The sequence below is a fragment of the Passer domesticus genome, chromosome 6 (assembly GCF_036417665.1).
Source record: "Passer domesticus isolate bPasDom1 chromosome 6, bPasDom1.hap1, whole genome shotgun sequence".
Taxonomy (NCBI): Eukaryota; Metazoa; Chordata; class Aves; order Passeriformes; family Passeridae; genus Passer; species Passer domesticus.
Window position 1 is genome coordinate 57,530,247 of NC_087479.1, and position 15,098 is coordinate 57,545,344.

The window sequence follows — 15,098 nt, forward strand, 5'->3', positions numbered from 1 at the left end:
GAGCAAACAGACCATTAAATCTTGGATGGAAAAGGCAGGTTTTCAAACTGCTGCAGGTTTTTTGTCTTTTTGGAATAATTACAGGAGGGCTTGGGGTTGTGGCTGTGATCATGTGAAGGCAATTGGACACGAAGTTTTAGTGGGACTGAAATTTTTCTGGTGGTGCCAGAAGGAAGGGCTGGTTTGAGAGCTGCTCCATGTAAAGCAAGAGACCCAGCAGCTGCAAAGCAGGTGGTAACCCACCAGGGGCAGGCAGGTATGAAATCATGGCTCTTTATTTGGCTTACAGGGAGAGGAATAAGGAAAGGATAAAAGGTGGAACAGCAGACTCAGAGGAGAAACCTCCTGGCTTTTTATTAGGGGTTTTATGAACAAAATTTGGGTTAGGTTGTATGCTGGTGTAATTGAGATCCCAAATGTTGAATGTGTAATGCAGGCCTTTCAAGCAGGTGCATGCCTGCTCAGCATGTTAAAAAAGTTCTCATTGGTGCTAAGATATTGCTTTCTATGATGTATTTGTATCTTCTATATATGTGTGTACATATGTCTTTTATAGCTTTAGTCAGGGAAAATCACACTGCTACTCTATTGAAGGATCTGGTTGCCATTCAGTCTCCCATGGTTCCATCCAATTTCTTGGGTCCTTCTGAAGAGCTGTAACTGAAGAATGACCTGGAACAACCTGCTCTGCTGTATAATGGAGAATAATGTAAGGCTGCAAACAGCACATCTGAGGCTATTTCAGAAATCTCATGAGTTCTAGATCAAGAGAAAAGTCCATTTAAAAGAAGTTAATAATATTTTTTTTTTTCCTGTATGTATTAGTTTATTGCAATGTTAATGAAAGGAAAGACATTTCATGTGTCAGTTTTACAAAAGCTCTTATCTAGGCCTCAAAAATGTAGTGGAAAGTGATGGTGCACAAAATGGGGATTTATGGTTCACAATCAGTGCCAAGATGTAAATCCTGTCCAGCAGTAACAGGGGACATTTCCCAAAATTGGAATCTCCATTGCCTCAACTGCCTAAACTAGTTCCTGCTGAAGTATTCCTGGCCTCTTTTACTTGGCCTGCTCAGACAGTGTTTTCCCTGGTAGTTCCTGGGACAGAAAGTAGCTGGCTTAGGTAAAAGATCTCTCCAACTGTTTCAGAAGAAGAAAGTTTAATAGTACAAAAGCAGAAAGACCTTTTTCAGTGGCTGTGGGGAGGAGAGAACAAGCCCAGATAATACTTAGTTTAGTTACAGAAAACTTTTGTAAAAGTTGTCCTTTTAAGTGGTATGCTCTTAGCTCTTCCTGGAATTGGACAATTTTGTCACATAGGAAATGCAAGTGTTCTAGAATTGGCACTGTTTGCAAAGTGCAGGGCTGCAAAGAAATGGAAATGGAAAAGACAATAAGATTAAATTAATAAATTTATGTACACATTGAAATACCATTATAAGAAATAGGGGGGGAAGATAAATGCTGGGAAGGAAGAAATGAAAAAATTGACTCCTAGCTTATAGAGACAAAACAAAGCTTTTCAAGATGTGAGGTTTCAACACAAGGCATCAGCTCAAGTGTTCTGGGAGCCTCTGAAAAGGCAGAGGGAAAAGCACTGAAAATTCTTTGGTCCTTTGTAATGTGGATAACCAAATCATAGGCACCGCCCTTTAGGGGTAGACTTTTTAAGGTCAAAAGACAGGAAATCAGGAAAGGTGGGGGCTTTTGGTGAGGCTGTGTCTGCATGTTGCAAAAAGCAAGCACCATTCCCACTTGGTGGAGCGATGTGTGGGTGGTTTCAGCAGGACACTACTTCCATGGGCAGGGGATCGGGAATTCCTTACCTGGGTGCTTGTTTCAATGAGATGCTCTGTGTGATTGGCTCCCCAGAATCTCCTGGGGTGGTTCCAGAGAGCTGTAAATACGCAGCGTTCTCCCAAATGAACATCGAGCCCTCACTGTTGAGCAGTAAAACATTTTCACCGTACTGAGATCTGTTTTACTGAAAACTGCTGGTAGAGCTTTCCCTGCAAGGAAGAATCCATGCTGCTTCTGAAGTTGTGGTTTGGGCAGGTGCTTTGAAATGTCATTAATAATGTGAGAATTATCATTTGGGAATATCACCACAATCCTTTACTCACTACTGACTTTAAAAGAGCCATTGGTGTGTGTCTGTGTGTGTGTGTTATTTTACTTAAAAACAACAAAAAATAAATGAGCTTTGCGTTCTGGAGCAAATTATGACTGGTTCTTTTTGTGGCTGGCCACTTCACACATTCATCAAATAAACACAGGTTATTGAATGTTCTGCACACCTAGGGTTAGCCCAGGTTCTCCTGACCTGTAAGTTGTTTTTCTCCAGCTCCTGTGCTGCCTTTCCACCAGGGAGCAGGGAATGCCTGTTTCCAGCTTCACTGTTGTGTGCTATTTGAATCCTTGCAGCCCTTTCTTTGCCAACCATGATGGCCACTGTGCACAGAGCAAGCTGTGCTGTGGTTACAATTCCTGCTTCAGTTACCCAGCTCACAGAATATTAGAGGTGGCAATGGTACCATTGGGCAACTGGTCTATTCATTTCAAAGGGTGTCATTAATTGCACTTTAATTCTTTTTGATTACAGGGCAGTGCTGTGTGTCTGGAAGCCATTAAACTCTTTGTACAACAAGGTAAACAACTCTGTGTCTGGATGTCTAACGTGGACAGACCTGGTGAGGTTTCTCTGCCTACTCAGATCCTGATTCTGACTTCTGATTCAGATTGACTTGGTCATTTTTTGGTTTTCAGGTTATATATAATAAACTTTTGGAGACACAAATTTTTAACTGGCCCAATACTGCATACGCAGTTTTTTTTAAAAAGTTCCTTTTTTTTCTTTTGTTCAGAGATTAAAAAAAAAAAAGAGAAAAAGCTGTTTCTACCATAGTTCTGTGTACACCTGTTGCTACTTGTCCTTTTGCAGCCAAGAATACAGACCCAGATAAAATCCCATCTACAGTACTTTAAATAAGATTATAGTAAAATCTCAGTATTCCTCAGAACAATCATTTGAGAAGGCAGTGAAGTAGACCACTGATGCACAAGGATATTGCAAAAGAAATACACAATCATCAACAGCAATGCCCACAAAAAAACCACTCAAATATTTGAGCAAGGGAGGAATCATTGCTTTGTAATTGGGGGAAGAACAGAGTAGGTCAGGATTTTTATTCTTAAATATGTCTTTTTATTCTATTAATATTTATTTTCATCTTATTTGTTATTCCAGCTCATGTTTGCAGGGCAAGGGGATGGAGATTACAGGGAAAGACAAGAGAGGGAAGTGAAATGGATGTTTCCTCCAAGGAAGGAGGAAAAACCAACTAACAGCCCTCCAACAGCCTGTGCAATTTGACAGCTGCCTGATCACCATGAGCTGATCTCCAGGTGGGACTGGATGGCAAAGGGGTACTTGAAAGAGACCAAGGAGGTGGTATTACTTTTTTTTTTAATATTAAAGGTTTTGGGGTTGTTTTTTTTTTGTTTTTTTTTTTTTTCTGCAGGTAAAGAGGTTGTTCTTGCTGCAGAGTGAGGAAGAAAACACAGGTACCTGAGGGAAAGCAGATAAGTAGTTAATAGAAAATGGTATCACTGGGGAAAATAAAAGGTGTTTGCCTAGGGGACACCTGCAAAGAGCTGATTCTTTGAGAGAGAAGGGCTGGTGGCAGAGCTGTTAATTCGTGTACCTTGGAAAAATAATCTTATGGGCTGGATTGTGAAATATTCCCTGGTCTGGCTGAGAGGCCAAACACAAGTAATGTGTGTGGGACTGCCCAGATAATGTGTGTTCTCTTCACATCCAAGAATGATTCTTAGAAGGCAGTGTGAAAATGGGAATTTCAGTGCCCAGGCGTGTAATTTGTTCAGGAGCACAGCTAATGGCCACACATATATGTATGCAGTCAGAGATATTGAGAGAGGACTTGGTTCTCTTCCCTGAGAAGAGATGTAAAATCCTGTAAAATTATCTGGTTTTGGCTGCTCACCACAACCCTCATTCTTGTCTACACTCCTACTCTACCAGCTGCAAGGTTTAAGAAATGCACCTTCCCCTTTGTGTGCCCTGCTGCCTGGGCTGCCCTGAGTACTGAACCAGCCCATCTGCACATATTCTCTTGTTTATTGTCATTATTGTCATTAACTGAGGACACTGAGTGGGGGATACCCATTTATAGCAGTGGAATTCTGGCAGTAAGGACTACATTCCTCAAGGTAGGATAGATGGCATCAGGGTAGATGTTTTCCCCTCCATCAGGGGAGTCTTTAGGAACAGAAACCAGTCAGAAACTGGAAGAGCCAAACCTGTACTGGTTTAGGAACAAGCATGGGTGCAATTTCCAATTGTTGTGCTGGCTCCTACTGCTGCCTTAAATGGCTGTGGGCAGTCTCTACCACTGGTTCTAAATTCAAGACTTCTCTGTGCCTGGAGGTGAGACTCTGGGGAGCTGGGATGTGTATGGCAGAAAGGAATGCTGCAGAGTCAGACCTTATTTAAGTTGATTTTTTTTCCCCCTGATCTGGTGTTTAGCTTTTTTCCCCCACGTGGCAAAGGAAAAGTTGTGGATAGATAAAATGTAGGAGAATAGAGATAGTGGTGAAGGTAATCTCACCCCTAAGGAGTTACAGCTGTGCCAATTATCAAGCATTAAGAACAAGCCTGCCCTTAATAGGCCACAGCTGGATCCAGTTAGGAGGGGTATTGTAAAAGAGCAGGTTGGCTGGTCAAGGTGGGAGATGGAGTTTGTTGGCTGTGCAGAGGAGAAGGAGTCAGTGCTGTGAGGAGCTGCCCCTGAGAAATCTCCAAGAAGGTATGAAACCTTTGCAACAAAAAGTCACAGGTAAATTGTAGCAGCAGTCAAACTTGAGAGACTGAAGCATTCTTGGTGTAGAAAGAACTCTGGAGTTTCTTGGAAATGCTTTCTGCATTCAAGTGAGCAGGTGCAGGAGGTGGATGAGGATCTCTGTCCCTCAAACCAAGCATACTGGCTCCTCAAAACAGATGAAGATTTTTCACTCTAGAATCACAGTGTGCACAATTTTTTTTTTCCTTTCTTGTGGTCTGATTTCTGAAAATTAGAATTACTTTTGCTTTCTCTTTGTCTGAAGAAGCATGTGCTGAAAAACACAGAGGCTGAAGTTAAATAGTTTTTGGGAGAGTTATTTTAGTGAAAAAACCTAGTACCAGCTGTCCTGTTTAACAGTTTAAACTACAGCAGTTGGAGTTAGTCTGTATAATGCTGGCAGGCATAATTGTGAAAAGAATTCTGTTTTCACATCTGTATCTCTAATACTGAAGTCACAAAAGCTACAGAAAATGTGTTTCTCAGTTCCCAGCTTTAGTGTCTATTCAAGGTTAAGTACTCCACTTTTTTCCTTTACAGCAAAATTTACTGGGTAGATTGTTACCCTGATGGCCCTTAAATATCTAGGATGCTCCGAAGTGGAAGCACTCAGATAAAAAGCCTTAAAAAGTGTTTTTTATCTATACTGACGTTAGTTTTACCCATGTAAACAGCTCTGTGCAGTCCCAGCATCATTAAACCCTCTGACAGGGGCTGTGTGTGAGATGGCCGGATTAGTTTCTTATCCACCAGAATTGATTCAGTGTTAGGAATGGGAACCATCTGATGCCTTTTTCAGATCAAAGCTAATTCTCCCTCGACACACATGCACCGAGTAGCTGTGCCTGTGTGACAGCTAAATTACAGGAGTGCTTTCCACACACATTATCTTGTCACAACACAAGAACATCCTGCTGTGCTAAAACACCCCTCTCAGAAGAAACATATCATTTTCCCATATTGTGGGGGAGGATGCTGAACAGCTCCTTTCTTTTACATAGCTTTTATTTGCACTTTCTTACAGGCACACGAGGAGCAAAATTCTAAAACAGAAAATTTGAAAACTCTTCATTTGAATTTATCTGTATTTTTATCCTCTTCATCTTCTGTGATGAAATGTGTTGATAGCTGTGCCTGGGATTACACAGAAAAGGCAGGGGGAAAACGGTGATTTCCTATCAGAGTTTGCTTGCTTATTTAAAGAGAATGATTATAATTTTGTAAAGAGAATGATTGTCAGTTATTTTCCCCCTCATGCATTAGGGAAAAATAATGCTTTTGAAGTAAAATTATATGTTTGGGAAAATTTAATGAGTATTTTGCAACAGTTTTGTGGCACAACTTTACAATCCCTAATAGCTGATGCTGTCCAGTGTGAGTTAGGCCAGTCCAGGCTTTTGGTTATTTCATCTTTCCTGAACCAAGGTGCTGGGGAATGAAGTTGAATCTCTCTCAGTTTCTTATAAGACAGTTCAATATCTAGGGCCTGGGCTAGTACCAGGGCACTGTTACCATCTGAACTGGGGCTGTTGGTCAGGGCTTGTTTGGTTTCCAGTCCATTGCAAAGAACAAGGATATGTTCTTTCAGTTCCAGATTTAGCCCTTGAAAAAAGGAAATGGTTAAAATAATATTTCTTTTCAAAAGCTACATGGTCCTACAGGTAAATATGCTCTTCACTGATCGTGTTGGTTTTGCATGGCCTGGTTTTGGCAGTGGGGGCACAGAGGTGGCTGCTGTGAGAAGCTGCTGGAAGCCTCAGCCATGTCCAGCAGAGGCAGTCCCTGCTGGCTCAGAGGATGGAGCTGCTGCTGGCCAAGGCTGGCACAGTGAGACATGGTGGGAATGCCTCTGGCACAGCAGAGCTGAGCAGGAATCAAAACAAAGCTGGGGCCAGCTTTAATTCCAGCCAGAGGAGAGGAGGAGGAGGAGCTGAGAACATGAGAGGGAAAGAAGCTGGAGCCACCAAGGGCAGTGGGGCAGGAGGTGCTCCAGGGGCAGAGCTGGGATTCCTCTGCAGCCCCTGGGGATGATCTTGGGGAGGCAGCTGAGCCCCTGGGGATCCAGGGGGGATGGAGGGATCCAGGAGAGGATGCAGGGATCCACCTGCAGCCTCATCCAACTTGATCTTGAACATTTTCAAGTATGAGGCACCCAAACCTTTCCTGGGCAGCCTGTGCCCAGAGTGCCCCACAGGAAAGGATTTATTCCTGCTGTCTGGTACAAACCTACCCTCTGGCAGTTCAAAGCTTCACCCCTTGTCCTGCCATCACATGCCCTTGTCAGAAGTCCCTCTCCACTTTTCCTGTAGATCCCTTTTGGTACTGAAAGGTGCTAAAGGTCTCCCTGGAGCCTTCTCTTTCCCAGGTGAGCTTCTCTAAATATTTAGCAGTTTAGCAGTCACCTTTCTATTTATTGACTCTTTATATCAATATTTTATACATGTGTCTCCTCAGAGTACTGATTTAGCAGCTTCCCACAGGTTTATTTCAGTTTGTAGCTGAAATACACTCATATTTATTTCAGTTTGTAGGTACTGCTCTTTTGAAGGAGTTCCCTTGTGCTTGAGGTGGGGTTGGCAGTGCCTGGGATTTGCATTTGCCTTCTCCTGTCTGCATAGCCAGGCAGGCCCTGGATAAATGAAACTGAGCAAAGAAGAGGAGTGGGCTTTGGAAAGAGCTGGAATAGCCCAATTTTCCCTGTTAGCAGTTTAGCCCAGGAGATGGTGGCAGGTGTGCACAGAGATGGAGCTTCACCTGAAAATCTCATGTGACTTCCACTGGTGTGGAGTGTTTTTATGGGAGAGCTGAGTTTTAATGCTGGCTAAAATGGCAGTACACAAAAACATATGAGATGTCAAGTTTCTTTATATTTATATAAACTGGGGAATGTTTTCTGGTTTTGTGTGTCATACTATAACTTACTATTCTATGAGCAATGAACATGAGAAAAGGAACTTCTCTTTCTCTGTTTAACAAAGCCACTGTTTTACAGATTTTAATGACAGTTCTTGATTAGGGGCTAGCCAGATTTAGACCATCCTCTGTCTCAACAGCATTGAAATTTTCTGTGCCTATCCACCTGTATGAAGGTCACAAGTCCCTCATTTCTCACATGAAAGTTTGTTGCCATTGAAAGAATTAGATCCCATAAATGAATATATTTTTCGTAAGAAAAGCTTGAATATAGGTCTAATACTATTCCAATAACATGTAGAAAAACATATGAAGGAATGGAAACAGGTAATATCAAAATAAATGTGTATTTCTTACTTAATATTTGAGATGTTTGTCTTGTAATATTACATCATGTCTCGTGCATACTCTGAAATATTAATTATCTGGCCTGAAGCAGTAAAACATAGCACTGCAGTTTTGCTGCGAATTTAGAATTACTAATTCATTAAATAAGGCTATTCATTAAATAGTGCATTTGCAACAAACGAAGCCTTTTCTTTAATTTACTGTATTCTTGTATATATGCAATGCAAAACCACGTGCTTTTTACCAACTGATCATCAACTTTTGGTTCTCCTGTGAGCTAATCACTGCCGTTCCACTGTCCTGTAAAGGAATGTGTTTCCTTTCTCCTGAGGCTGGACAAAAGGATGCTATTAAAAGACACTGTTATGTAATAGAATAGTGCAGAAATGTGCTGCCTTATGAATGCGAGAAAAGTGAAACCATTTGGACTATATTTTAGGCATTTCACCTGGCATTTTCACCATTTTCCCATAAAAAAAGCAGCCTGTCAGTGTTCTGCTGAGTGCCCTTGATGGTGCTGTGCTCCAGATCCCCCTTGGTGCCCCATGGCTGGGATAAACCAGTCCATGCTGATCATTCACCACGTGCCCAGTGGTTGTGTGCCTGGGGTCCTGCTGTGCAATGCCAGCTCATGAGTGCCAGGACTGACTGGCAAGGAAAGCTGTCCTTGCTGTTTGCAGACCAAGATAGCGAGCACCTTTTCGTTTGGTTTGGGACTTTTTTGTGGAGGTGGGTCTTGGGAGCTGGTTTTGTTTTGTTTTGGGGGGATTTTTTTTGTTTGCTTTTTTTTCCTTTTGTTTTTTCCTTTCTCTACATCTCAACACGTTACGTTCTGTGGATCAGCTCCTTGAACATTTCTATTTACAGCCACAGCATCACTTTGGCAATCACACTGGACCAGATAGAGATTTTTGGGGCCTCACCCTTGACATCTAATGAGAGTTCTGCTTTTGTGTCTGGAATTTCAGGGAGTTGGGAGAGGTGAACATGGAGACTGAGAGAAAAAGAATGTGCTGATGCTAGAGTGCTGCAAGTGGCTTTGTTCCAGTGCTGGTGTAAAACCCTAAATGAATACAAAATATACCCCTGGTGCTGTTATCTGGGCCATGAGTTGACTGTTGGATCAAGATTAAAGAATGTTCACAGGTTGCTGAGCTGTTCAGTTTGGTACTGCTATTTAAGTAACTCTTCCATTTACTCCCACACAAAGTTATAGTCAAAGGTCTCTGCAAAGCATTTGAAGGTGGCATTAGGAAATCATGAATATTTTCGTCTCTAAGAGGACTACCCCCAAACAAAAAGATATTGTGACTGTAAAGGCCTTATTTTTAAGCGATTTGAGATGGACTCTTGTGGCTATGAAGGGATTCTGATGAACTAGAAGCATTCCTGAACTTTGTCTGCAGGATAAATCCTGTCCTGGATAATACTGGCCATGAGCTTTGAGAAGTATCAAACATCCATAAATAGTCAAATGATACTTGGTAGTCAAATCATGCTCAGTAGTTAAATCATGCTCAATAGTTAAATCATACCCAACAGTCAAATCCTACTCAGTAGTTAAGTCATACTCAATAGGTAAATCATACTCAACAGTTAAATCATACCAAATTGATAGTTAAAGGCACCATCCCAGCTGAAGCTTCAGTTATCTGTATTTCTCTCTTGGCACCCCATGAGTCAAGAAAAGCAGTGACAACAGTATGATTATTTTCAGAAATGTCTCAAGTCGGATGCACGAATGTTCAAGTATAGCTGGACTTTCTTTATTGCTGCGAAGCCTATTCTTGTGGTTTCAGTTTTTCATTGTTAGTCACTCCTGTCCTGTGATGTAAGCTGCTCCTTGCTAGACTCTGGTGTTGGGGGAGCGCTGAGTTTTTGGTTTGGTGAACTGGGTGAAGGCTGTTCTCCATGGGATCGTGGTCAGCACTGCCTGCAGCACAGCAGGGAGAGCTGCCCAAGTGTCTGCCCCAGTTGGCCAGTGACACATTGAGTGACCTTACAAAGGAGATGATGTTTCCTTTCTTCAGCTTGGTTTTCCTCCCATGACAGGAGAACAATGTTGCTGACCTTAGAAAAGCTCATTAAAGCCATAAATGCATTGGTGATTGAGGTCTGGGTCCCCCTGGGCTGCTGTGTAATGCAATATGCTGTGAGTGCTGTTGACATGCTTGCTCTGAGAGGCAGAGTTCAAGATGAGCTCAGTGAGGAGAGGGCTTTGCACAGAAGAGTTCCCTCTCTGAAGTGAGCAGGGTGTGCTGAGACAGGGACGTATTGTTCTGCTTTACACAGCAGTTACTCAAGCTCTGCATCTAGGGTTACACAGCAGAGTAGGACAGGGCCAAGGGCCCAACTAAACATTCAGTGCTTATCAAAAAAGTCTTATCTGGTTTCTGTTTGTACTCCTTTGGGTGCAACATTGCATGTCTAGTGGTAAGAACTATTTGAATTAAAAGAAAAAAGAATTGAACTCTTGGAAAAAAATCCCCATGAGACATCATAGTTCTTCAGAATGGGTATGCTTTATTGGTAAAGAAATCTCTCTCCCGACAGGTATCTGAAAGAGTAAATCTTAAAATTATGAGGGAGCTGGACCAGTGTCCATAAGTTCTACTGCAGGATATTACAGAAAATCTGATGGTAAGTGGTGGATTAATTGGCTGGAGACAATGCTTGCCGTGCTGAGTTTCTGACAGACTGAAGCAGCAGCAAGTAAATGCAAAGTTTTGATGCATCTACATAACAGACTACTGAAGTACAGACACCTTTTGAACTTGGAAAAACGCCTGCTGAAACACAGTGCTTCAAAACCAATTCTGATTGTATCAAAAATATTTCTAAAACTTTAAAGTGACCAAAAGAAATAGGTTGCTTTGAGGAGGAGCTGAAAACAGTATTAGGCCTTTCTCCTTGGTGTTTAGATGGGTGATGTAAAGGTCTGTCCTGCTAATGGATATATTCATTTTTTTTCTTTTTTGGACTTCCTGTTGGAGAACATTTGCATGTGAAATTGTTTCTGGGCCTGGCTCTGGAGATCACTGTGAGGAAGTCTGGATGGGGGGAGGCTTTGTTAATTAGGTATTTGTGCTAGTTTGAGAGCCGTCTATGTGATCTGCACTCTTTCCTGGAATTAATACTTTTCTGTGCTAGAGAAACACACTTTTTTAGTTGACCTAAGCAGTACAAATTTGGAAGAACTGAGGCAGTAACATTCTTTTTCCCTTGAAGTCATAACCTTTTGAAACTGAGGTGCTGATGAGTTGTAAGCTGAGTGTGGATGGGGAGTAGTGACTGGAGCGACCACAATTAAGAGGCAGGGATAAAACTACAGGTAGTGGGAGCAACATGCACACGCCACAATCTTAATTCCAGTTCTCAATATTGGTTTTTGACCCTGGCACCTTGATTGAAGTGTGTTTTCCTGCCTGTAAAATTCTGAACACCTGTAAGCCTGGGAACATGTTCAAAAGCTGGAGCAGGCCAAGTCCAGGTGATGTGTGGTAGGAACTGCTTCATTGTCCATCTGGGAAGAAATTGAAATAAGGAGAAGGACTGCTGACAGAACAGCATCCTTGTGTTTTACTGATGGGGGATTATTTTTAATGTAGGCTAATGAAAAATTACATGCCCATGCCATGAGCTTGAAAACAAGATGTGAGATGAGTGAGAGGCAGCAAATCAATATGGGTGCTATTTTTATGGAGAAAGGTATTTTACCCACTTTAAGAAGCAAGTTATCACTATCAGAAGGGGATGAAATGAAGCTTTACAAATAATCCTTCAGGTTACCATAGGAAGGGGATTCAATTCACTGAGCAGACATCTTTGTAATCGAAATTTTGAGTGCTCTAGTGTACAGAAGGAAATGAAAAAAAAAAAAAAGAAAAATTAAGATGTTTTTGTCAGCCTTTCAGTGGTCTGTAGTAGGTCCAAATAAAACACCTGATGATCAGGAAAAATCAATATAGTGTTTATAAGTATGGACGTGAGAGAGACTCAGGTATGACAGACCAGGCAGGTTGATGTCAGCTGTGTGCAATGCCTTAACAGCTGTTTTAAAGGACAGACAAAATCTGGCAAAATCTGAAATTTCAAGTTCAGCTGGGGTTTGGTAAACTGGGAAAAAAAGAGACCTGATTTTTAAAAAGTAAGCATAGCGATTACTAACAAAGTAGATTTTAAGGTAAAGATATCTGAATTGCTCTGAAGTTGGTCAATTGATCATGTGTTAGGGGAAGGCTGTATTTTATTTATTTCAGGGTGAGGATGATTTGCTTCCCAGTTTGCTGAAAAGTATTCCTGATCAAACCAACTCCTTTCCCTACTAGCCTGAGCCATGAAGTGCTGCTGTTCTCCTCATTAGTGTAAATGCAGCATCAGACAATTTGGCTGACGTGGCAGAGACTTAAAAGGGAGATTGCAGAGTGGGGGGATGCAAAGGCAGAGCCTGTCCCATACTGAGAACACAAAGATCCAGAGCACATTTGCTGGCTGTGCAGAGAATCCAGAGCTGCTGTTTCTGCTGTGCCAGCCTAGCAAGCCTCCTTCTTTTACACTGCTTGGTCACGTGGCAGCAGTCACTGCAAATTTATATTTTTATTTCTTGGTTGTATTATTGCTAATTATTTAGTTGGGTTAGGTGCAAACTGTTATGTACAACAAAGAATGCATATTATAAATGCACATGTCCAGTAAAACAACCAGCACCATCTTAAAATGTACATATCCATGGTCCAATTCACCAGGGTTAATATTTGTCAAGTACTCCATTGAGACTTACCTGCTTTTCTGCCTAGCATAGCAACCTGCCCTTTTAAAAGCTATGACAGATGTTGGCACTGGGCTCCTTTTCTGTGGCTTTATAAATTCCTTGCTGACCAGCTTCCAGGTGCAGTTAGTGCAGCAGTTTTTGTGGAAACTAAATGGAAATACTGTAATATGAGAGAACAATGATTCAAAAGTAAGGACAGGAGTGAGTCTGGAAAGTGTTGGTAGGTCAAATCTAATTCATTCTTTGTCCTTCTCTGCCAAATATTAGAGTCTGGAGTGTCTTATAAGATCTTGGAGTTAGCTGAAGGAGATGAGAATAATTGACATTAAATGAAAATTTTTTTCTTTGACCCAACTGCTTTTGTGAAATTTTAGACTGGTTATTATTTGACAGCAGCTTTTTATTTTGAGAGGGTAAGCTCCCCCAGCCAGAAAAAGCAAAGAGCCTCGAACTTCCCCCAAGTTCAGGCTAAAATCACTGAGCCAGAAATGAACTCGTGGAGTTTTTGTGCCTCAGCCCTGGGAGAGAAGAAGGCTGTGCAGAGACTTGTGCCACCGAGAGGACAAGATCTGGTATCCACACAGTTTGGGTGCTCTCACAGAAAATGCAGGCTGACTTCTGTTTCCCAGACAGATAACTGGTTTTATTATGGGAACAGGATCATTCTATCAATAAATATTAGCTGGAAAATGCCTGTACTTGCTTAACTGAAGAAACAGCTGTGGCTGTTCTCTTCCTTTTCTCTAGGTGTGGGGCCAGCTCCTCGTGTCTGACCTCTTGGAGTGCTGCAGTAGGTTTGTTGTCACTACTTTGATAATTCCATCCCTTGTTTGCAAACATAGTCCTGTCTGAACTATTTTCCAGTGGAATTGACTAGAAAATACTCTTGCTTTCTGCTGAAAAGAGCTGCCATTAATTTATCTGTAATTCAGTGCTTGGGCATTCATTGTTTTTATGTCATTTAAGAATGTGGATCAAGAACTGACTGAATGCTGTTCTGGATTTGTGAATAAAATATCACTGAAAGGAGTCTTTCAAGTTTTCAGACTTCTAGACTGGTCTCAAGACAGACTTGTGTTGATTTGATTTTGTGTTTGTGTGTTTAATGTAGCTGCACCTTATATATTTCAACCACGTTGCTAAAAATTTAAAAAACTAATTCTTACAGTCAGCTTTAAGCTTGGTACTGTGATTTAAACACAGGCATTGATAGTGGTGCCTAGCCACTAAACAGAACCAGTAATTGTAAATTATTCACTTCAGTAAGTGGAAAAAAGAAGTGCATGTTTCAGAAAGTGGTGATTCCTTACAATTTGTTCATTATGCCACAAGTGAAAGTACAAATTCTTTTTTTGTTTTGTTTAGTTTTGCCCATCCCTGCAGGTGGCAGGGGAGACCCAAGAGTAAGAGTCCAATTTTCCTGCTTTCTGAAGAGATCTGTGAGAGGAGGGGCACGTGGTACAGAATGGCATGTCTCTGGAGTGGAGGAGGTAAAAGCTTCTGTATTGGGATTTTTGCAGCTGATTTATTCTTTCTGTCTTCAATACAATTGACAGCTGTTGGCAATTTTGGCCTTAGGAAACACCAGGTAGCACATTGCCATGCAAAACCTTCAGGAGCCTGTGCTTTGCAGTGTTGATCTGCCTGTCAGTTTCTATTACTGTTATTTGTATTATTATTTGCATTATATCTTTGGGCATTGAGCTAGATTTGGGAAACATTTTAGAGTAAATATGGTGTTTGTAGAGATAACAATGATTAAGTTCACAAGGTAAAATATTAACACTTTATAAATTTTCACTTGTGCTTCGTGGGGGGTTTAGGATCACGGATAGAAAATTTGCATTTTTGCAACACCCATGACATGAATTCCTAGTTCTGAGTCAGCAGTTAGCAAAACTCAGCACAAGATCCCAGCATCCCATTTAATTGTAGGCGTGCTGATGACTGGGGAGCCAGCACACAGCTCAGATGTGCACTGACAATGGAGAGGGCACAAAACTCTGTGGTGGTTAAAGCTGTGCCCAAGAGGAAATGAGGAATTTCAGAATACCATGTCAGCCTCAGAGCTGAGCTGTTTCTTAGCTGCTCTAGGAGAAGGCCTGGTGAGCTGACACAAAAGCATTTTGAATATCACTTTGTGTCCCCCACACACAGATGGCAGAGTTCAGGCTCTGGTACAAATTGCTGCAGTGTTTTTGCCTT

The 15,098-nt window shown here is 41.6% G+C and overlaps 2 long non-coding RNA genes across 2 annotated transcripts; both read left to right on the forward strand.

The window, feature by feature from the left end:
- The first annotated feature begins 408 nt into the window (after positions 1-408).
- LOC135302194 (uncharacterized) lies at positions 409-3,386 on the forward strand. The gene is made up of 3 exons (XR_010363891.1): positions 409-709; positions 2,605-2,650; positions 3,250-3,386. It is a non-coding gene; the product is annotated as an uncharacterized LOC135302194 (long non-coding RNA).
- Positions 3,387-4,590: 1,204 nt separating this feature from the next.
- LOC135302195 (uncharacterized) lies at positions 4,591-14,384 on the forward strand. The gene is made up of 3 exons (XR_010363892.1): positions 4,591-4,828; positions 13,641-13,687; positions 14,259-14,384. It is a non-coding gene; the product is annotated as an uncharacterized LOC135302195 (long non-coding RNA).
- Positions 14,385-15,098: the final 714 nt, after the last annotated feature.